At 28.0% G+C, this 24,343-nt stretch overlaps 1 protein-coding gene across 1 annotated transcript in view; it reads left to right on the top strand.

Moving 5' to 3' along the window:
- Window positions 1-309: 309 nt before the first annotated feature.
- Window positions 310-24,343, top strand: part of kirre (kin of irre) — a 113,478-nt gene continuing 89,444 nt past the window's right edge. Inside the window, exon 1 of the mRNA XM_065508915.1 lies at window positions 310-989. The gene's annotated coding sequence lies outside the window, so the exon portion shown is untranslated. The remainder of the gene's footprint in view (window positions 990-24,343) is intronic.

Below are 24,343 nucleotides of genomic sequence, written 5' to 3'. Positions count from 1 at the left end.
GAAGAAAATAATAAGTTTAAAGAAAATTTCCAGAAAATCTCATTAAAAATACATGAAACAAAACAAAACCAATTAAAAAATCCATGTAGAAAAGTCAATTAAAAAAACCAACTAAATAATTAATTAACAAACAACAAACACAAATAATCTATCATACTAAAAAAAGCCCCTCACAACAACACAACGAAATCTTGATTAAAAAAACAAACACAACAACAAAAAATATTCCCACAAATAATTCTCCCCATCAATAAAATATCAAGAAAAAAAAGTACCAACCAATTAAAATAAAAAAAACAACAAACAACCTTAAGAAATTCTAACAAAACAAGTTACAATAACAAAAAAATAAACAAGTGTATATTTGATAATTCTTTCAACAAAAAAACAAAAAAACGTTTGTTGCATGCAACAATACTTAAAAACACACTCATTCATTCATACACTCACTCTCACACACACACACATTCAAATCTGCAGCTTCCTCTGGAACCGGTTACCCACCATATTTAAACTAAATAAATCAGTGAAGAAATCAAGTTTTATACAATTGCACCTGTTTGTGGCAGCTTAAATTGCACATGATTGCTTTGCCACGCTAATATACACAACCCAGCCTCATATGCAAAGTTTAATGGCCTAAAGGAAACGCAACCATCTACCAACATAATAACATGTTTGCAACATAAATGCAAAAAAATATAATAAAAACTTTTTGCTAAAAAATAAAGCAAAAAGACCAGGATTAAATAAACAAAAAAAATAATAACCTGAACATCAACTACCAACTATAGTTAAACGTTAATGGCTAGTAGTGGTTTTTATGCAGCATCTTTAATACTTTGTTAAATTCAAACTCGATTTATTTTTGTAAGTGTACGTACGTACATACTACTGTGCTGGCATTATTTATTTGCTGTAGCTGTGGAACACAGAAATACTTTGTTGTTTTTGTCGTTAATCAGGAAATTTTTTTCTACAATTTTATGGTAAGTTTTTGACCAAATAGAATACGTTAGTATTTATTTAACAACCACCATTAATAGAGTATTGTTTCTATAAATAAATATATAAAAATGTACAGTTGTTGACCACAATTTGTAATAAAATTGAAACAATGTTTTAATTTAGATAATTAAATTGCTAAATTGAATTATTATACTATAAATAACCGCTTTTGTAGTATTGTTTTAAGGTATTTTTAATAACTAAGTATGTATTTGATTAGTGTACTTTTTTGTGCAATCCCAGCAGTTCTGGGTGACTGTCCCGAACTAGTGATTATGCTTATCATTTATAGCTACGTGACTAGTTGTTTTAACATGTGCGTGTCCTAAGCAGGCGGCAATTGTCCCTACATATATTACAAATAGACTGTTTAATAACTGGTCCGAAGTAGTCAACGTATTGCATTCGCATACCGTATACATAGAGTCAGTTACCTTATTAGCTACACAACTAGTTATTTTAAAATGTACGGGTGCTAAGCGGAAGCTAATTGATCTCAAATAGTCAGTTAAAAAGACATCTCCTACACAGTCCAATAACCGATTGCTTGTAAACAAACCTTCCTCCGACTACTCACTAATAGATTACGCCTGGTGGATAAAGTAACTACCATAGAGTAAAATATGTAAGCATAGTAGCATTACTGAGAGACAAAAACTTAAGTCTGTTGTCAAAAACCTAAGTTCTTGCATCAACAAAATACATGAAAATCAATGTATGTATTTTGAATATAGTAATTATTTTTACACTCAGTTGCGCCTCAAGTTCTACACTTTGGTAACTACATTCGACTACTCTCTAGTTTACTTAGAGACACTATAGTGACAATTGACTTCTGGCTTGATTACTTGGGATGTAAGTTAACTTAAGCTAAGAAAAATAAACTGTATGAGAATTATACCAATACAATTTGTAAAAAATCAATTTGTTGGTATAACTCACAAATAAAGTGCAGTACTAAATAAATGTTTAAAGTGATTACACTCTAGCAAAGCTGTAAATGAATGATTCATATTTGATTTTTAATTCAACATGAATTAAAAAATTTCAAATGCATTCTATTCCAAACCAAAGAGTTGAATTTAAATATGCAGAAGTTCATTATAAATAAAATTTGCCTTCATCAGTATGTTCAAAATATGAATGAATTTAGAATTGTATAAAAATTTCAATGAATTCATCCATTCACTATTAAAAGGGCATGGAATTTGAATTAATTTTTCATTGATTTTTTTAGATGACAAAAAACACTTTATCTTTTTTATCGAAAGACCTTTGGAAGATTTAAGAAATTGTCAAATCAGTTGAATAGATTGATTACGATTACGAATCACTTAAGGACCATTTTATTAAAGAATTTGAGCTTATTTTTTATCATTTTTATCTCTACTGTAAATTGAATTAGAATGAAAATCAATAAGAAAATGAATTCATTAAAATTTTAATTCAATTCTTTTTTTAGATGAAACAAATGCATTCAATAATTTGAATTCAAGATGAATTCATTCATATTTTAATTCAACTCATTGTTACGGGCAAAATTAATGCATTCAAAAAATTACAATTCATTGCATGAATAATTCAAAGATTCATTCCAAAAATTAATCATTCTTCTACAGCTCTGCACTGTAGATTACTTAGATACAGTTAAGTGGCAATTAATTTCACGTTAGATTACCTGGGACGTATAAAGTAACTAATTGACTTATCTTTACACTACAAAGAGCACATACACGTCAAGTGACCCAACATATACATTGAAGTCATCCAGTGATCAGACATAAGTAAAATTGACTACTTGTAAAACTGCTGGGTTATGTTTTGCCAATTGAAAAAATATTATTATATCCAATACAGCAAAAATAGATTTTCTAAGGGCCATTATTACAACTTGCATTTATAGTTAAAGGTAACTTTAAGCAATAGAAAAAGTAACCCTTAAAGTTAACTTTAACTATAAAGGCAAGTTGTAATAATGGCCCTAACTGGAATAGTTATTTGTTTGAAATTATTTGTTTATCATAACTGTTTAGTAAATTTCTTTACAAGAATGCTAAGAAACTTGATGTTTGTTTTAATATACGACTTATACTAAAGACTATGTCTTATACTACGTCTTATACTAAAGACTACGTCTTATACTAAAGACTACGTCTTATACTAAAGACTACGTCTTATACTAAAGACTACGTCTTATACTAAAGACTACGTCTTATACTAAAGACTACGTCTTATACTAAAGACTACGTCTTATACTAAAGACTACGTCTTATACTAAAGACTACGTCTTATACTAAAGACTACGTCTTATACTAAAGACTACGTCTTATACAAAAGACTACGTCTTATACTAAAGACTACGTCTTATACTAAAGACTACGTCTTATACTAAAGACTACGTCTTATACTAAAGACTACGTCTTATACTAAAGACTACGTCTTATACTAAAGACTACGTCTTATACTAAAGACTACGTCTTATACTAAAGACTACGTCTTATACTAAAGACTACGTCTTATACCAACTAATAAATTCTTCGTTTATACCAAAACGAAGAAGATATACGGTTATATTAAAAACTTATTTTATACTAAATACTAATTTTATAATAAAAACTACTTTTACACTAAAGACTATTTTTATACTAAAACAACGTCTTATACAACATTTCGATGAAGTAAAAAGTGGATACTTTTGATTTTTACTGATCTTTTGTCAATTTCATTGCTTACATTGTTGTAACAAGGACATGTTTCACCCTTTATAAAATATCTATATAAATATTTATCTAAAATTTTATTATTATAGAATTATTATAGAATTTCTCTTCTTTGTTAGTTTCATTGTCATTTACCTAATGAAAAGTTCATTTAAATCCCATATCTCCAAAACTGTGATGACATTCACTCAAATCACCTTCAGTTTTTTTTTTAAACGAAAAACTTGTTTTCAAACTTTTCCTCTTTAACTTACAATAATACAAATATTCATTATTTGAGTTTATAACATTAATGAAAGCCATTATATAAGTTTACAATTCAAAATGAACATCCTTCATGTCTCTCCTTTAATTGTGTCTGCCTTCTGTTTGTATTTAATTGTCTAGAATCACTTTAAACTTTAAAACACAAGTACAATTCACAACTTTGTTTTTTGGTTTTAAATAGAACATTTTAAGTGCAAATGTTCTCTCTAAGTATGTACTTGGATTTTATTTTTGTTATTTCAAATATTAGTTTTATCACAAAATGCTTTAAATAAATAAAACATCTAACAAAACTTAAACACTTCATAAATTTCTCTCATACTGGTTAACTGGGCAATTTTTATTTGCTTAAATACATAAATCTGTATTTATTTTAAATAAGAGTTATTTTTTTTCTTGGAAACAGATTTTTACCAATATTTGGTTAACATTTTTGGCAAAAGTGTTGAGATTTTAGTTTATAATATTTAAAATACAGTTGGCTCCATCTAAACTTAAATATTTTTGCTATGAATTGTAAAACCAAAAAAAAACTAAATCAAAAATCAATTATTTTTGAAAGCAGACCAACATTATCTACTTATAGTTATGAAATAGTTTAATTTAAAATGTAACGAATATTAAAAATATTTAATCCACTACAATAATGTAAATACAAAATAACGACTCTCCCATATATTATTTAATAATAAAACACTAAAAGCACCAACGCATACAATACTTGTGCTTCAACTGCAACTGACAGCTACATGCATTCAGAGTAGTCGTGTTGTTAACGCACTGATTGGGTTAATTTTGTTTCGCCATTGCGTAGATGTCAGTTGCAGTTGCACCACAGCACGCGAAAAACAATATACGTCATATTTTTGTTGTAACGATATTGAAACTATGTTGCTATACTTTGGCTAACATCTGAATGACGTCGTACTGAAAGTCTTTTTCTGCCTGGGTAGTTTGATGAAACGTTTAAATTATTTTAAAATTCCTTCAGAATTTTATGACTTAAAATATGCATTATAACTGCGTCTTATACTAAAGACTACGTCTTATACTAAAGACTACGTCTTATACTAAAGACTACGTCTTATACTAAAGACTACGTCTTATACTAAAGACTACGTCTTATACTAAAGACTACGTCTTATACTAAAGACTACGTCTTATACTAAAGACTACGTCTTATGCTACAGACTACGTCTTATACTACAGACTACGTCTTATACAACAGACTACGTCTTATACTACAGACTACGTCTTATACTACAGACTACGTCTTATACTAAAGACTACATCTTATCCTAAAGACTACGTCTTATACTAAAGACTACGTCTTATACTAAAGACTACGTCTTATACTAAAGACTACATCTTATCCTAAAGACTACGTCTTATACTAAAGTCTACGTCTTACACTAAAGACTAAGTCTTATACTAAAGACTACGTCTTATAATAAACACGTATTCTGAAGACTTCGTCTTATACTGAAGACGTATTCTACAGACTACATTTTATACCAAAGACTTATATTAAGTATTATAATAAACACTGGGTCTTATTCTAAAGACTAGCACTGGAATATATCCTTGAGGAGCCAATCACTGGACCAATTCTGCGTCGTTTCCCCTCTCCTCATGTTTTGAAGTTTTGCTTTTACAAAGATAATTTGAGATTCAAATAAACTTTTGTTAAGAATATTTAATACATATATTTCTTCAAAAATTAGAAAATATATATAAATGAACCTTATAGGCAAATCGGTTAACATTTGAATTCTCAGTTTGACATCTAAACCTTGAACTTTCTGTCCAACTATGTAGCAGTTTGTGTAATTCAGATTTCGGCACAAATAGAAGATTGGAAACTAGTATTTTAATTCCCCCTTAAAGTCTTAATCAATTTGCATTCCAAATTCTCTTAGTGTATACACATTTGAACATGTACATTTAACATATTTTAAGAATTACTTCACATTCGACAAACAGAACCAAACATTTCTTACAATTAATTTCATTTTGCTTAATTTTTTCAATTTTTCTTTAACAATTTACGATAATTTCCAGTTTATTTTTATTTTTTTCTCTATTTTCAATTATTTCAATTTCTCTTTTTGCAAGTTTTGTAATAGTTTTTGCTAGTTTTTTACTTTGTTTGCTTGTAATATTTATCATACTTGCACAAAATACATACATACTTTTACTATTAGTAAGTACTTAGTAACAAGTAAAGAGTTTAATATAGAAAAAAAGTAAACCCGGTCAAATTGTGTGAATTCGTATTTGGAAATAAATAGACTGGAGTTAGAAAATTTAGTTTGTGCAAATAATAAAAAAGAATTTATACAAATGCCAGTAAATATAAATTTGTATGTTTGAATGTAGAGAACAATACTATTCAAGTAATTGACTTTGATATAATTTGCACTCATTGTTGCCAAATACTTGGTACTCGAACTTAGTTGTTGTGCAAACAGCAGCAGTGGCAGTAGTAGTGGAAACTACAACAAGTAGCACCAAGAAATCTATGCACACAGTTCTTTTTTTGCAGGTTATTTTTTTCTACAACAAACTCTTAAGTATTCAACAAAAATAAAAAATAAAAACCAGCTACTTCTACTACTAACTAAATACTAATGCTGCTGCTGCTGCAAGAACTACTGCTATTGCTACTTCTTCTTCAGACTGCTGCCGTTTCTCTGTACTGCCTCTTCTAGTTTTGGGTATTTTACCACAAAAGTAGTACTTGGCAAGTGGTATGTATGTTGTAAGTACGGTACTCGATTGCCTTTGGGATATTGCGCTCGTACATAAACGTAAAGTACATAGAGAGGAAGAGTTTACTGAGAATTGTACGTGGATTTGCTGTTAATTTGATTAGAAAACTTTTTTACTATTGTACAGCTAAAATATTGTATATACTTAAGCACATACAAATCTATATACATATATACATACAACTATGTATGTATGTATGTATTGCTAGGTACGTTTGTGTATGTAAGGAATCGTAGTAAGAGTTTGTGGTATTGCTAATATTGAGATGCCTTAAGCTTGTGGCAAGCAAATGTTTGTGGTGGGTGAGTTTGTTGGATTGTAATAGCACTAATATTGGCCCAAGTTGGCTGCATTATAGAGGTGGTAATGCGTTTAGTAGTTGTGTATTTTTTTTTCCTTCACATACAGATTCATACTTACAATGGAAATAGCAGCTGTGATGGTGTGAGTTTGTTTATTTTATATCTGTGTGTGAGTGTGTGTGGCAAATTGGGAATTAACGTTGACAACATGAACATGAACAACAATAATGCCTCAACACTTGAAATGTAATTGAGATTAAGTGAGTAGAACATATTTTCATTAAAACTTTTTCTTTCGCATGTGAACAAAAAAGTGACAAAAAACTGCATAAAACAATTTATTTAAATATAAAATGTTATAGTTATATTGTAGTATAATAGAAGGAAACAAATATTTTTACAGTACATTTTCTCGGTAACATTAATTAGTAAAAATTATAAGACTATTGTCTGTTTTATGTCGCATAAGAAGATCGTTGAGTGTCTTTAATACAAATTTTCAAAGCTTGCATTTCGTATGCACTTTTTGCAACAACAACAACAACTACACAAGTTGCATATAACAGGGAGGAAAACAAATTGTATCGTAATTTACCACTTCCAAATTTGTTGAGATTTGGAACTGTGGTATTACGAAATTTGAAGTTCCCTAAGATTTATTATGGTTTGGATTCTATCGAGGTTCAAAGTTAACATTTTATATAAGAATGGTATCAAATCGCTCAATTTGAATTGTTCATAACTAATTAACCGATAAATATATTGAAACAAGGCCATTATATTTATATTATATTCGTAAAAATTATTTTCTTATGAAAACAAGAATTATCCCTGAACACAGGATATTTCAAAAAATATATCTTTCATTTTTAAAATATGTACATACTTTCCTTAATTATAAGCTATTGTGTAGTTAACAACACACAAAACAGTCAGAGTCAGACCATGAGGGGTTCTCGAGGTAAGAAACATTTCGAAGAATAAATAATACATTTGATTTCAAATGTATATATATTCTATTTTAAAACATTTGTACAATATGAATTTATTCAAAGTATTGGCCATTGTTAGCTACAAACTTTTCTAATATTTCTGGCAACATATGAATTCCGAACCAAAAGAACTGCTCATCTTTTGAGGCCAAGAACGAATCAAGCCAATTTCGAATACTTCGTTCTGAAGTGAAAAGTATCCCAAATAAAGTGTTCTGCATCGACCGAAACAAATAATATTCGGACGGGGAACGATCTGGACTATAAAGAGGGTGAGACAAAACCTCCCAATCACTTCCCATTAAATATCTTCTTTTATTATACCCTTCACCATGAGTGGCAAGGGTAAATATAAGTTTGTCATTCGGTTTGTAATGTCTATATTTTTCATTTGCGACCCCACAAAGTACATATACATATTCTGAATCGTTATAGATAGCGAAGTCGATATAGCCATGTCCGTCTGTATGTTGAAATCAACTTTCCGTAGCCCCCAAATAACATACATGTTTCAATTCAGGAATTCTTTCGACTCGGTTGCAAAAACGGCCCATAAATGGCTGAGATATAAGGGAAAAACCGGGACAACCTCGATTTTTTACCTATATATGGATTACTAAGTCATTAATATAGACAATATGGATATCTAATGATAGATATTTGAAAGTCCATTGCAACGATGTATATAAGACTATAGAAAGTTGGACCTACAATGGGTCAAAATCGGGAAAAATAATTTTTAACCCGAATTTTTTTTTTCATCAAACAAATTTTTTTGTCATAAATTCTTTTCGGCATATAAGATTGTTTTCCGGTTTTTACATAAGGACGGTTTTCGAGTTAATCGACAAACCCGTTTTATTGTCTGGAATTATTCGACAAAATCGAATATTTTTTTAAAAATTTAATCCCTTCACCAAATTATACTTCAAAATATTTTTATTTAAACAAAATTAATTTTTTTTAAATTTTTTTAACAAAAAATTGTTAAAAAAGTTTTTTTCCAAATTTTTTTTTAATTTTTATTTTTAAAAAATCTTTTTTGGGGAAAAATAATTTATGAAAAAAAAACTTTTTTTGATGAAAAAAAAATCAAAAAAATATTTTGCCCTATTTTAACCCAATGTAGCTTCATCTGACTATAGCCTTATATACATCGTTGCAATGGAATTTGAAATATCTATCATTAGATATCCATATTGTCTATATTAATGACTTAGTAATCCAGATATATATATCTAAAATAGGACAAAAGTCGAGGTTGTCCCGTTTTATTCCTTATATCTCAGCCATTTGTGGGCCGATTTTGCAACCGAGCCGGAAGAATTCCCGATATATATATGTATGAATCATATATGTAAGTTATTTGGGGGCTACGGAATGTTGATTTCAACATACAGAAGGACATGGCTATATCGACTTCGCTATCTATAACAATCCAGAATATATATACTTTACCACTATTCTTAAATTGACAAAAAATGCTAAAAACCGGTTAGTCAAACCGGATTTTGATAGAAAAAACCAAAAACCGGTTTTTAAAAATTATGCTTTTTCGAATTATTCGAAAACCGGTTTTTAGAATATAATTTTAGGATTTTCATTATCTTAAAAAAAAAATGAAATAATTTGTGGTGTTTACTCACTTTTGAGGCTATCTGTAGGTATTTTAACATGTACGGGTGCTAAGCGGAAGCTAGTTAACCTCAAATGGTCAGTTAAAAATACAGTCCAATAACCGATTGCTTGTAAACAAACCTTCTTCCGGTAATTTCTGATGAATAAAATAACTACTTACTTTCTAAAGTGCATTACAAAATAAACGTTTAAAGTGACTACACTCTAGATTACTTAGAGACACTTAAATGACAATTGTCTTCACGCTAGTTTACATAAGATGCCAGTATACGTAAACAAAAATAAAATAAACTGTATGAGAATTATATTAACACAAATTGTTTAAAACCAGTTTGTACAAATACTTAGAGACACTTAGGTGTATAAAATAACCAATTGAATTCTCTCAGCACTACAAAGAGCACATACGTAAGTACTGTTAGGGTAATGTTTGTGTACTGCTACAATATAGTATAGTTACTCATTTTTGAAAAGTATCGAAAACTCAGTACATATTTGTATTCTTAACAAATTTCAAACATTTCACTACTTTCAATCTCTGCCCCAAATGCGTTTTAATTTGTAAAAGTAAGATGTACATAAATACATACTTACGTACTTTGCTGGTACGAATGACTCCTTTGTAAAAATGTAGCTGACACAAGTTTATTACGTTTTCTTGTAAATAATAAACCAAACTAAATAAAGTTTGTTAAGTTTGTTTCTCGCTCTCTTTGTCTGTCTGTCAGTTGTTGGATGTTATTGTTTTGAAAAAAATAAAAAAAAACACAAGAATATGTAACGAGTAACAAATACTTAAGAACAATGTTTTTGTAGTGTCTACTTAAAATTTACAAAATAAACAAACTCCATTCTTAAATTCATTTTTAGTGAAGTTAGTACACTATAATTTCGTACAATTTTATGTTTATGCCAGTAAACAACACAACAAATTTAGCAGGTCACTTTTCTTTTAATAAGAATCCAGATCCATTCTTAAAACTTTGTGCTATTTTTAGCACCATTGTAGTTTTTAGTAGCCAAAATATGCTAGATTTTTAAGGATTTTTTTTTTATATTTTAATGCAACTTTAGTTGTACATACTCGTACATATATATACTTTTTCTATTTCCTTTATTTTAATTTTTTTTATGATTTTTTTCAGCCAACAAAACTTTTGTCTGTTGGTTTGTTTGGATGTATGTGTTTGAGTTCATTTTTTCGCGGCTTGTAATTGGCATGAATATTTTATGATTTTCTGGATATAAAATTTTTACCACCCTTGTTCTTTATCATCATCATCTTTTTTTAACCTTTTTACGGGTACTTTATATATGGCTTTGTTATTTTAGCAAAATTTCGCTCCACCAAAAAAGAACGAAAACTAAAATAACAATGCTGGTTGAAAACTAGAGAGTTTATAGAGTAAATGCATCAGGTTTGGTTAGCTAGCTGCCATTGTTTGAACTTTCGTTTGCGCGTTGCAGGCAACATTTTATAGATGTGTTATTAAATGGTGAAAAGAACTGGCAAGAAAATTGGAACAGCTCTATGCGAAAAATACTATCAAATAAACTTTTACGAGTGTGTGCCTTTTTTGTTTTTATTTTTTCATTCTGTTTTACTTTAGTTCAGAGCACGTTAGTTAAAATCTTTTATTTTAAAAGTCATCTTATATATTTTATATTTAGTTTGTGATAATTTTATTTCTACTTACTTTCTAGTTTATTTATATCTAGATTTCATTTTATTTTATTATAATATAATTTTAGTTTTTGTCAGGAACTTAAAAAAACGCGTTTTTTGTCAAAGCAAAAGTTTGCAAAAAAAAAATAAAGACTAAAACTTTCTTCTAGTTACATTTATGTGCTAAGGACATTAAATATAAGAGATAGCTTAAATAAATTTTCAATTTCTAATATTAAAATTGTTTGTGTCTCTGTAAAACATAATTTAGTTAAGAGATAGATAGTGAGATTATAGTTTTTCTGGGGATTTTTTTGGTTTGTTTTGCAGGTAAAAAGCTTTTGATAAAAGTTGTAAGCTTAACTAAAGATTAAAGTTTTAATTTTAATCAGCATATAAATATACATATTTTTCTTGTGTTATTTATGAACTGAATTCATAATTAACATTTTCTTAAATGTGATAAAGTAGTAAATGTTTAATAGTTAAATGAGCAATGTTCTAATTGACTAAAAATTGTTTAAAACATTTGGTCATAAAAAGGAAAACAGTTACTTGTTTTCCTTTTTATGACCAAATGGATTGGAGAATGTTGATTGAGTTTAAAATTAGCATTAAAATCGCAAAAAACTTAAAAAAATTCGAAATAAATTTTGTATAGCTGCCTAAAAGTATGCTTTAGTTTATAAAAATTTAGTAGTTTATGGCCCAAAATACTTAATTCCTTTAGTTTTGTTTTATTACTAACTTATATTGGCCTACCTAAACGGTATTAAGAATCATTTCTAGAAAGTTCATATGTTCCAGAAAGTGGTTTACTGAGATCTTAGGTACATTTTTGTAGTTGATTGTTTCCTTGAATTTTGAACGGTTTGCTACCTATGGACTTGAACAGAGGATAAAAGGTAAAAAAAATCGAATTTTTTAAATTTTTTTTGCGATTTTGATCTTGAAGATTTTATATGTTCACAATTTTTGTTCTTTATGACAAGGACTAAAACTTTGCCTCAGAGAGTAAATCAAAATTCCCAACTGTTTGCTAGATATGAGCCTGAGAACATGATCACTTTTTTGCAAAAATGACACCGAGGCCCCAAATCTTTGGGGGCCCATAAACAAATTACATGACTTTGGGCAAAACTGGGAGACACGGGTCTTTTTTTGGTCTTTAATTACGTTGTGGTGTCCGTATATGGTTACTTTTTTCGTGTTGTACTGTGTTATTGAATAATTGCATACACAGACAATTCAGAAAGTATTTTTGACAGTTTTAAACATTATGTAAGTTCTGCTCTTGCAGATGGTCCTTTCTATTCCTGGTTACTATGCTCACTTTTAGAAAAACATCTCTGTTTTTCTCTGTCTTGAGTCAAGAATCCTTTAATTTTAAATAAATTTCAAGAACTGATTGTTATAAAATTTGTTATTTCTCTTTCTCACAATTTCTAATGTTTTATACAATAACATTTCACTAGTGTAACATGAAATCCATATAAGTTTTTAACTGAGTGTCAAAATTTTGCCATCCAATCCAAAAAAGCTCCTTTAAATCTCTGCAAACTGTGTTTGGCTTACAACTTTTGACATTTAATATGGCTTGGACATACTTAAAGTTTTTTTGTTTGTTTACTTTTTTGTTGTTGTTGTGTTTGTGTGTGGTTTCCAACTCCTCTAAGAGCACAGGACTAAGTAATCCCAAAGCCATAAGGCGGCTCTCATACAACACCCGAGCCTTAATAACAAACTAAAAACGCTAAAAGTATGTACTTGTAGTTACTTAAGATTTCCTTTTTCACTTTTTTTTATTTTTTTATTATAGTGTTGTTGCTGTTGCTCTGTAAATTCTCTAGAGACTATTTTTTCTTTATATTTTTTTCGGTTTTTTTTTCGGCTGACTTTTGTGTGACTGATGAGAAAGTTTTTTGCTTCGTTTTTTTTTTTGTTATTTTTTTGCAAAACAAAAGGAAAATTGTTGTTAATGTACACATACATTTGTATTTGTTTTGTAAGTATAAGTGAGGACGCCTAAAAGCAGCATTACAAAAAACAAACAGTTTTACAAAGTTTTTGTTTTCTGTTTTAACTAGACTGGCTCTACACATGCATTATTCAATATTAGAATGAGGAAAGCAAAAAAAAAACAAAATATATGAATGAAACACAAAATTCACATGCTACATAAGATGGTATTTCGTGTTACTTTAAAAGGGATAATACTTTTTTTGCACTTCTACTACTTTAAAATAAACTCTCTTACTAGACTTGCTGGTAGTAGTGGTAGTATCTTGTAGTAAGAAGAAATAGTAGTAGTAGAAGTATATAAAAACTAAGTAATAGCTGATGTTATTGTTGTAGTTGTAGCAGTTACAAGATACTAAAGTTTTGTTAAGCAAAGATAGAAACAAACAAGCAAGAAAACAAAAAAAAACATTAAATAAAAAGGGAACAATTTTGTTTTGTTTGATGGTTTGTCACTAAAACTATAAAATTTAGTTATAATAAAAATACCTACAAAAACTAAACAAAATACTGAAATAACATCAACTACAGAAAAACATCATTTACATAATATTAACATACATGCAATAATACAAACATTAAACCTCTATATATCCTTGCATAAGGACTATTCGGTTGTTGTTTCTGTCGATGATGATGATGACTATGATGATAATATGCTAAAATTTAAATATATATTTTAGGCTTGTTTGTATGAGTTGTGCTCTTTTTTCCCCCATTACAAATATATGTATGTGTGATTATTATTGTTTTTATTTATGAATGTGTCTGTGTGTTGTTGTTTTTTTCAGCCATCCAATGATTTTTATTGTTTTCCGTTTTGTATCATCATCAAAATTGAATTATTTCCTCTTGATTTTTATGGCAAACGTCCCTAAAGTTGATTGCTGATACACATACAAAACCATACATACATAAACTTACATTCACATATACACATATGTAAGTGGAGGGGACTAACGACTGTTGAACTAATGGGTCACCAAATCAGAAATAAAATAGTATTTGAACAATTACTGCTCTATGTAGATTCATATGATTGCGGTAACCATAAAATTTTGAAATTACCATTCAAATGATAGTAGAAATCATATATATGATTGTAGTAAATAAATATAAGTTTATGGCAATCATGTTTATGGTGAATTATTATATCATAATATGATGTTTGCAGATTATGTTAACCATAAGCCGAGAAAAACAAAATGTGTTTGTCACAAACATATACTTATTTACTACAATCATATATATATTTTCTACAATCATGTGAATCGTAATTTTAACATATTATGGTTATCGCAATTTATATAAATAATTACAGTGACCATAATATTGTAAAAATACTTGTAAACATTTTGAAATGGTTACAGTAAACATGTACGACCATATTTCTGCTTTACATAGACAATTTCTGTTGGATGCAGATAGAAAATCCTAATCTTACCAATTTAAAATTTATTTCCATTTTTAAAATTTTTGTTCCAAATAAAAGTACAAAAAGTAATTTTCAGTATGTTATAGTTTTTCTCTAATTTGCTCTAAAGAAATTGAAAGGGTATCCCAAAATATAGGTAAGCTTTATATTAAATAAAACCCACAGCCTTTTTCTTTAGATTGTTATTTATTATTTCCGGCAAATGGCCTCCAAGGATTTGCTGGTACAACCATTTTATTTTGTCGACATTTGTCGACATGAGCATTTTGCATAAATCTGGAAAAATTTAGGTGATGCAACACTGAATCTCCTTTTTTAATGCATGGGTGGTTAGGTTTTGTTGGCATAGAACTTTGGCTTCGAATAACCCCATAAAAATAAATTCAATGATGTTAAATCACACGATCTAGGGGGCCACACGAACAGAAAATATCTCATACAGTAATTGAAAGCACATATCATACAATTTAGTTAGATAGTAATTTGATGTTCAATAATCCGTTCAACGAACTTCACCTTACAGTGATGGGATATTAGACTTCTGTTTTTGTGGCAATTTAAAATTGTAAGATCTTCAGAGGGAAGCTTTTTGATATTTACAATTGTTTCACTAACACTATCTCTTCAATATAGCCATTACAGTCCAATTTAAGCTTGAATCATAGGTCTTTATACAGTCCAATTTAAACTTCAATCGTAGGTCTTTATACAGTCCAATTTAAGCTCCAATCGTAGGACTTTCTACAGTCCAATTTAAGCTTCAGTCGTAGGTCTTTATACAGCCCAATTCAAACTTCAATCGTAGGTCTTTACACAGTCCAATTTAAGCTTCAATCGTAGGACTTTATACAGTCCAATTTAAGCTTCAATCGTAGGTCCTTTATAGCTTCAATCATAGGTATTTATATAGTCCAATTTAAGATTCAAACGTAGGTCTTTATGCAGTCAAATCTAAACTACAATCATAGGTATTTATACAGTCCAATTTAAGCTTCAATCATTGGTCTTCAATCGGTCTTTATACAGATTTTTCTATTTTTATTCGCTTAAAAGATATATGCCCGTCCTTCCGTTCCAGGATTGGTTTTGAGATCCATTTGGCTCACGTTTCTAAATTTTCATCGTTTGGGTAGATTAGTATTCAGCTAAATATTCCTATCAATTTGAATACTTTGTTTAGCTTGAAGGTCGGTTGTGCTAACTTTTGTTAGTGTCCCCGTATTTACACATAAATGTATTCGGCTGTGTAATATTTATTTATACATATTTATGTGTATATAGAGTTATAAATGTGTTTGTGTTAAACACACTTACATCCATATAAAAGTACAAAATATATACACAAACGTATTTACGAGTGTATAAGTAGATAACGTTGATTTTAATCAGTTTTCCATTTTTGCCCATTTACCTATCAATGCGGAAAGAATTCCAGGTTCACACAAAAATACAGCAAAAACCAATGAACAGGGTTAACAAAACATTGTGAAAAGTTGTGTAACTGAACATATATGTAAATATACTCTATATACAGAGATCTGTATATAGAATATGTAAAAATTTGAGTGTATCTCTTGTTGAGTGGGTAACCCATCATATACTTGAATGTATTTATTTATTTAAGAGTGATGTTGTTGTTATTTCTTTGTTATTGTATGGGTAATAACTGTTAAATAAGCTTGAGTGTATGTATACGTTTTTTTGCTACTTTAGCTGCTGTTGTTTTTGCTTTTTTTAACCAAATATATACTTACATACATATAAGCATTTTAACATACATACATATATGGATATGTATGTGTGTGCGTATGGATTTTTGTGAGTAAAATTTTGTTTATTTCCTCTATCAATTTAAGCTTAAATTTAATTTTGTTCCTTTTGGCTATGAGCAAAAAAGGATTTATCTGATATCTAGCTTAACAACAACTACTACTACAGCAGCAGCCACAATAACAGTAAATTTTTTTATAATATGTGTGTGTGTCGTAAACTTTACTACACCAAATATCCAAAAAAACACACAAACATTTTATAATTTATACTTATTATCGCTTCATGGATTTTAAGCTGTTAAAAACTTTTATTTATTTTTTCCTTTTTTGAAATTTAATTTAAATTTTCAAACACGTACTAAGGTATATTAAAAAATAAATAACAACATTTAAATATTTCATAAAATTTTATGATAAAAAATATAGAGTCTAGACTGTAGTATAAATCATTAATTGCTTAACATTTCCAGTTATAGAATTGAATCCGAACAAACATTTTCAAAATCTAAAACATTACACAAATTCGGATACATTTGAAAAATGTCTTTCATGGCATTAAATACGCATTTTAAAAACATTTAACTTGATATGAATATTGTTATTTCCTTTAAATGAGCGGTATTCTTTTAGTTGCAGTTTAGTTGTTTGCAAATTGTAACATCCCTTTACTCAAATTTAAACAACAACAGTTTAAATATTCGGTCTGTGATTTTCTACAGATAGACGTTTATAATTCATAGGAATACACTCACTTAAATTACACACTTTATAATGTACAAGAATGCAGTTGGTGTTAATTCTAACAGCCACATCGCCATCTTCCAGTAGTTTCATAATTATGTTAACGGACAAAGCTAGAATGTTATATTTCTAGAGCTTTAAGCAGCTTCAATGTTAATGTTAGCTGCTTTAACATTTAATGTTGCCATGCTTACAAACAATGTTAATAACTGCGTTTTATTAACAAATAACTTAAATAAAATATATTGCACTAGATAATCGGCCTAGCTAGATTTTTTCACCAAATTTTTTTATAAAAATTTTTATTCACCTACTTTATTTCACTAATTTTTTTTGAACAAATTTTATTTTATTCACCACAGATATTTCTTTGAACAAAAATTTTTTTCGCAAAAATTATTTTCAAAGTATAACAAAGTCAAAGGCACCGAATATGGTACAAATACAACACGAAAAAAAATAACCATATACGGACACCACTACACGATAAAAGACCCGTGTCTCTCAGTTGTGCAAAAAGTCATATACTTTTTTTTTATGGGCCCTCAAATATTTGGGGCCTCGGTACAATATTTTGCAAAAGAGTAATAATTTTCTCAGGCTCATATCTTGCGAACGGTTCGGAATTTTGATTTACTCTCTGAGGCAAAGTTGTAGGTAGCCCTTGTCATAAAGAACAAAAATAAAGTTTTTTGCGATTTTGATCTTGATGATGAAAATCAAAATTCCGAACCGTTTGCAAGATATGAGACTGAGAAAATGATCACTTTTTTGCAAAAATTACACCGAGGCCCCAAATACTTGGGGCCCAATAAAAAAAACTGCATGACTTTGGGCAAAACTGTTTTTTTGTTGGTCTTTCATCTCGTACTGTTGTCCGTATATGGTTATATTTCCATGACTTAAAAAATTACACACAGTGTCATATGTACGTTTTTAAAGATTTGATTGCTTATATCTCGAAAGAATGGATTGAACTGCATAAACTTTTCAAGTTCTTAGTCAAATTTGAAATTTGTCTGCATGTGTTGTTGATGTTATAAAATTATAACAAATTTTGTTGGTATCTATAATTATTTCTTTAAAACTTTTTTGAAACCTAAACTTTTTTTTACAAAAAAATATCTATAATTTGTAAAAAGTTTTAATTTTGTAACAACTGCACAACTGTATACACATGTGTTAATTGCCACTAAATGTAAAATACACTCCCCACGCCCTAACCAATATTTTAATTACTTTATCCTTGTAGTTGTTGGTGTGTTTATTTCTAACGAAAAAGGTATTAATAACAGATTATAAAAGAACCCTTTCAGTTGGCAACTTTTTCGGCAAACAAAAACAAATTCATACAAGAAAAACAATAATAATATTAAAAAAAAGAAGAGAAAAAATAGAAAACTTTATCATAAGTTTAACATTTATTTTAATGCATTCCACAAATGAAAATTTCATTTCAACTCTGCTTAATGCTGCTACCAGTATCTTTGGCAAACACAACTTTGAAAAGTGAAAAATTTAAAAAAAAATCCCTTTTTTGCTGTTCTCTTGAATTCTTTTGTTTGTAGCCTCGTTTAAGTTTAGTTTTTTGTGAAAATAAGGGTCATTTATCCTTCAAGATTATTGCTTAAGTAATTATTAATGATAAAATTTACCCTGTAAAAAGCATACTCTACAAAAAATTCCAAAAATCCAATAGAGATAAGACCAACAACCAAAAAAAAAGTGGCAAATGAAAAGAACATACGCTAAAATTATCTTTCAAGTTGTACAAATGTTTAGAAAACTTAAGCTAAATACATTTTAATTGACCTCCCATAATATTTTTACACACTAACACAAATAAATTCAGCCAAATTACTCACACAAATGCTCACTAACACATATTTAGATAGATTGTTACTTGTATTTATAAATTTATAACTTTGTTTTCAACTACTACTTTCTACTTTCATTTAATAATAATTAGCTTAATTATAAAATTGTGTTAATTTTCAACATAAATAAAACAAGTGCAAACAGAACAACACAGAAAAAACAGCTGAAAATTATAAATTTATCACTGCGAATTAAATTTGAAACAACAGCACACCAATACAATTGTAAAATTTATCTTTATTTCGAGTGTTGCCAACACAAACAACGCCCCCTTTATTTCCAAAATTTAATATTCAAACAAGGTTTTACACAATTATTTGACAAGATTAATTTTATTTTTTTTGCAATATTTATTTGTTTTATTGTTTAAGGGGAAGAAATTTGGAATCTAGCTAAATTAAAACAATTATTTTAAGCAAAATTATTGCTTAAAGTCGAAGGTAGAATATAAATAAGTAACATAACTGAATTTATTACTTACTTACTGTAGGATTAATTTTTAATGAGTTTAATTTATGTTATTAGGTGGGTGTTAGCAAACTGCATTTGTGTATACAATAAAATAATAACAGCAAAATCAATATAGTACTTTTAGATAAGTTTTTAATCAGCCCAATCTTGAATAAAAAATCCGCGGGAGTTTTTTCCATTTTCCCATTTTTAACACTGAATTTGAATACGAAAAATGATAAATGGGAAAAAACTCCAGCTGATTTTTTCTTCATGATTGGGCTGAATAATTTTTCAAACACTTTCTTATTCCGAACTTCTTCTTCTTAAGGATATACATCAAAATTTATTTTTAATTGTGTATGAATAAGGGTCATTATTACAACTTGCCATTATAGTTAAAGGTAACTTTAAGTAATAAAAAAGGTACCCTTAAAGGTAACATTAATTATAACGGCAAGTTGTAATAATGGCTCTAAATGTAATGTATGTTTATCGCTAACATTTGCATATTTTTCCAAAGTTTTCAACTATCCCGATATACCCATATATGTTAATCAGTGGCGACATTTGCGGCTTTTGCAAAGTGGCTAATCCAGAAAACTAGTTAAATATTGAGGTGGTGGTTTTTTAACACTAAATCTTTTTTTGTAATTTTGGTACTTTTTGGAGTACAAGTTTCTTAAAAGTACCACAAAAAAATCATCAAATTAGCTTGATTTTATATATTTTACTACCTCAAAAATGTACTTTTAGATAAAACATTAAATTTTTATTACAAAAAAGTTTGATTAAATATTATAAAACTTTTATATAAACTTTTTATATAAATTTCTATAAATAATGTTTAAAATTGTGTATAACAATATTAAGGGTACTCATTTAAACGCTTAAGTTTCCCATTTGTGCAAATGGGCAAATTTGCGCGACATGTTTCATGAACCCACCTTTTCAATTTTGAGCAAGTTTATACAGAAAATTTATATTTGTCAAATAAAAATACATAAATTCAACAAAAGCTTTAATAATTTTTTTTCAAATTGTATAAATTTTAATTTTAAAATGTTGAATGAAAGTTAAATCTTTGGAACAAACGGTGGTATACATAGTTTGGAGGATTTTGTTTATGTTCTAGGTGTTGGTTAATGTTTTCATACACAATGTCATTTAATACAATCATTCTGTTCCAAAGTTACACAATTTTAACATGCACAAAATTTTTATATTTTATTTGATTTTTATTTCTTATAAATAAAAGTAAACAAAAGCAGCTGATTCATCAAATGCACAATAAATTCAAGTTTGCGAGTCTAAATTGTCGCGCAAACTTATCGGAGTTGTGCAAACGAATTTCCATACATTTTTTGACATTTCATTTGCGAGAGTGTAAAAATGCACAGATTGCACAGTTTGCGAGGCTTTTAAGCGTTTACATGAGTACATACTTATAAGAAATAGTTTTTAAAAAAAAATCTTTAAAAAGTAGATGCTTTTTACAAAATAAAAAAAAAATATTGCTAAAAGTACTTTTCTGCAATAAAAAATGCATAAAGAAAAAGTACTTTATATGAAAAAATAGTTGTTTGCAAAAAAGTACTTTAAACAAAGGATTTTTTCAAAGTACTTTATAAAAAAAATACATAAAAGTGCTTTTTATATGATTATTTAATTTCACAAATTAAATATTTTTTTTATATAAAAGTAAAAGTAAATTTACTAAAAAAAACAAAATTTTATATAAAAGTGGTACTTTTCACCAAAAAGTTACTTTGTAATAAAAATACTCTTGAAATAAAAACTTTCTACAAAAAAGTACTTTTTATGATTTTTTTAGTTTGCAAAAAGTACTTACAAACATGTTTAATTTAAAAAGTATTTTATGTATTTTAAAATTTTAAAAAGTTACTTTTCAAAACTTTTTACCAAAAAGTATTTCGTAAGAAGACCACATTTGAGGAGCCGCAGAACAAAAGGTACTTTTTCGCACATTTCAAATTTTTGGGAAAATGAGTTTTATTTATTTCGCACCCTTAAAAAACTGCATGAACCTGGAAATGGCAACAATTTTCTGTTAAGGATGTTGGATATAAAACCATTTTAATATCGGAAAAAGAACCTTTTGTTAAAAAATAAAGAAAAAAAGTACGTTTTGTTAAATCAAAATTAAAAAGTATGTTTTATGAGTTTTTTTTAAAGATAATATTTTAGATGAATGTTTTTAATCCTGATATAATATATAAACAAATTACAAGTTGAGATTAAATAATTTTTTTTTTCGTTTTTTACTAGTGTTGTACGTTGTATTAAGTACAAATTTTTTAGAACCCATTTACTTAGTAAAAACATTAAAAAAATGTTGCTGACTTGATTGTTTCTAGAAGATTTCAACCCAAATATTATAAAAATACCAAAAAAAAGCCGCAAAGAAAAAGTACCTTTTGTTTTGCGGCTCCTCATTTCTACTTGTGTTTTGTTTATAGTTCTGCTGAAGGTCTGTTAAATAAAAAAAAAATATATGTTGTACTTTTGACAGAAAAATACATTTTGAAATAAGTACTCTTCGGTTAAATGAAAAATCGTTAAAAAGTACTTTTGTAAAAATTACGTTTTTACAATGTATTTAAGCAAAATACATGATAGTACTTTTTATATAACCCCTTTTTAAATTTTATATAATAGAACTTTTAACAAAAGATGGTTTTAACTAAAAAGTACATATTAAATAAAAGCACTTTTTATAGAAAAAATATATTTCTACAAAAAAGTACTTTTCCCAAAAAAAGTACTTTTCGCTAAAAGTATTTTTTATAGAAAAAAATAATCTTGCAAAAAGTACTTTATACAAAAAAGGTACATATGAGAAAAACGTAATTCTATAAAAAGTGCGATTATAAGCAAAATAGATGAAAGTTCTTTTTATATAAAATCTTTTTAAGAAAAACTACTGACAAAAAATTGCTTTTACTAAAAAGTACATAGAAGGACTTTTTATAGAAAACATACTCTTGCAATAAAAACTTTTCACAAAAAAGTACTTTTTCCAAAAAAAAAAAATTTAAATTCTTATATTGTTTGAAGATTAGAAGTTATGTACATTATTTCCACTTCGAACAACATTGTTGCAAATAAATTTTGGCAAATTTGACATATCTGCAACGATATAACATAAAAGTAATTTTAGAGAAAAATACAATATATTTATTTATTCCTTAAAAAGTAATGCAAGCTAAGGAAATATAAATTCAACCAAAAAAAATCAACAACCATTACTGAAAACGTCTAATAAATTTAAATTTTTCTGTAAAACTGTACGCTTAAGATTGATGGCCACAACAAAATGGGTTAATGAATAACATTTTTTTTCCAGCGTTTTTCTGCTTTTTCATACTATACACTTGTTTAGCACTAAATTCCAAACAACAATTGTAATGGACTAATGCCACTAGTTTTTGTAGTAAAAAACTTTAGAAAAAATAACTGAGTTTTTGTAGTTTTCAAAGGCTCTTAACACAATTGTGTTTAATCAGTAATACTCATATAACAACAATAAGAAGAGAGAAAAAGGGTTTAAACAAACAATAAGGTTGTATTTGGCAACTACTAGCAGTAGTAATATGTACAATATATAGTGGATATATAAATAAATATTTGTTATGTTCATTTGTATAAAAGTACATAGTTCTTATTTTTATTTGAATTCACAAGCCAATAACTTTTAACAGCAACTACAATACAAAACTGGGAGAAAAAAAAAACACAACAAACTTTCAACTTAATTTATTTCAAATACAACTTTTATTAATTACTTACCGCACTGCGAAAAAGGCAGAGTTGTTGACATACATCCATACATGCATACATCTATACAAAACTTGTGCACTCTCACACATTTATATTTATAAATTTATAAAAAAATATCTATATGTATATGTATGCATGGTTAATGTTAATGCTGTCGTTGGATTTTGGTCGTTGGTGTTTTGTTGTACCTTTCATTACAATCACCACATATATTTCATACACACATTATGTATGTGGTGCCTGAATATTGAAAAATGCTTATGGAAAATCGAACACAAAATGGCAACTGCCACAACTACACACATACATATGTAGTATGTATTACTGCTGCAACAACAAACTATAACATTTAAGGCAACAACAATAATGACGTTGCAACAATTTTAAAATTAAACAATAGCAACACATTATGGTCAACATGGTAAAGGCAACCAATTCAACCATAAATATGTTCGACTATAATATATAATTTAGCAAAACTGAATGAACATTATTATTAACAAAAAAAAAAAAAGTGCAAAAACTCAAATTCACATTCAGTGCTACGAGGTATGTTAGAAGAATTGGTTTGCTGGAACTTATTTTTGAAAAACCTATTCCACTCGATAGGCGTACAAATATCACGTACGATGACATGAAATTGTCCATATATGGACCCAATTAAACAGAATTGCTATAGCAGAACTGCTGCATACTTTTAGGGTAGCACAGTGTTATCAAAAAAAAGAACGATGATCATAATCAGTAGCTGATCATATTATAACAAGCAAAGAAAGTAAATAACATGTTATTTTAATTCATATTCATCATGTTCTCTTTATGACAACCACTGATTTAGATTGAAAAACAAACAACAACCAAATATAGAATATAATTTAGCAT

The sequence above is a fragment of the Calliphora vicina genome, chromosome 4 (genome assembly GCF_958450345.1).
Source record: "Calliphora vicina chromosome 4, idCalVici1.1, whole genome shotgun sequence".
Taxonomy (NCBI): Eukaryota; Metazoa; Arthropoda; class Insecta; order Diptera; family Calliphoridae; genus Calliphora; species Calliphora vicina.
The sequence above is the reverse complement of the archived record's forward strand: the minus strand, read 5'-3'. Positions and strand labels throughout refer to the sequence as shown.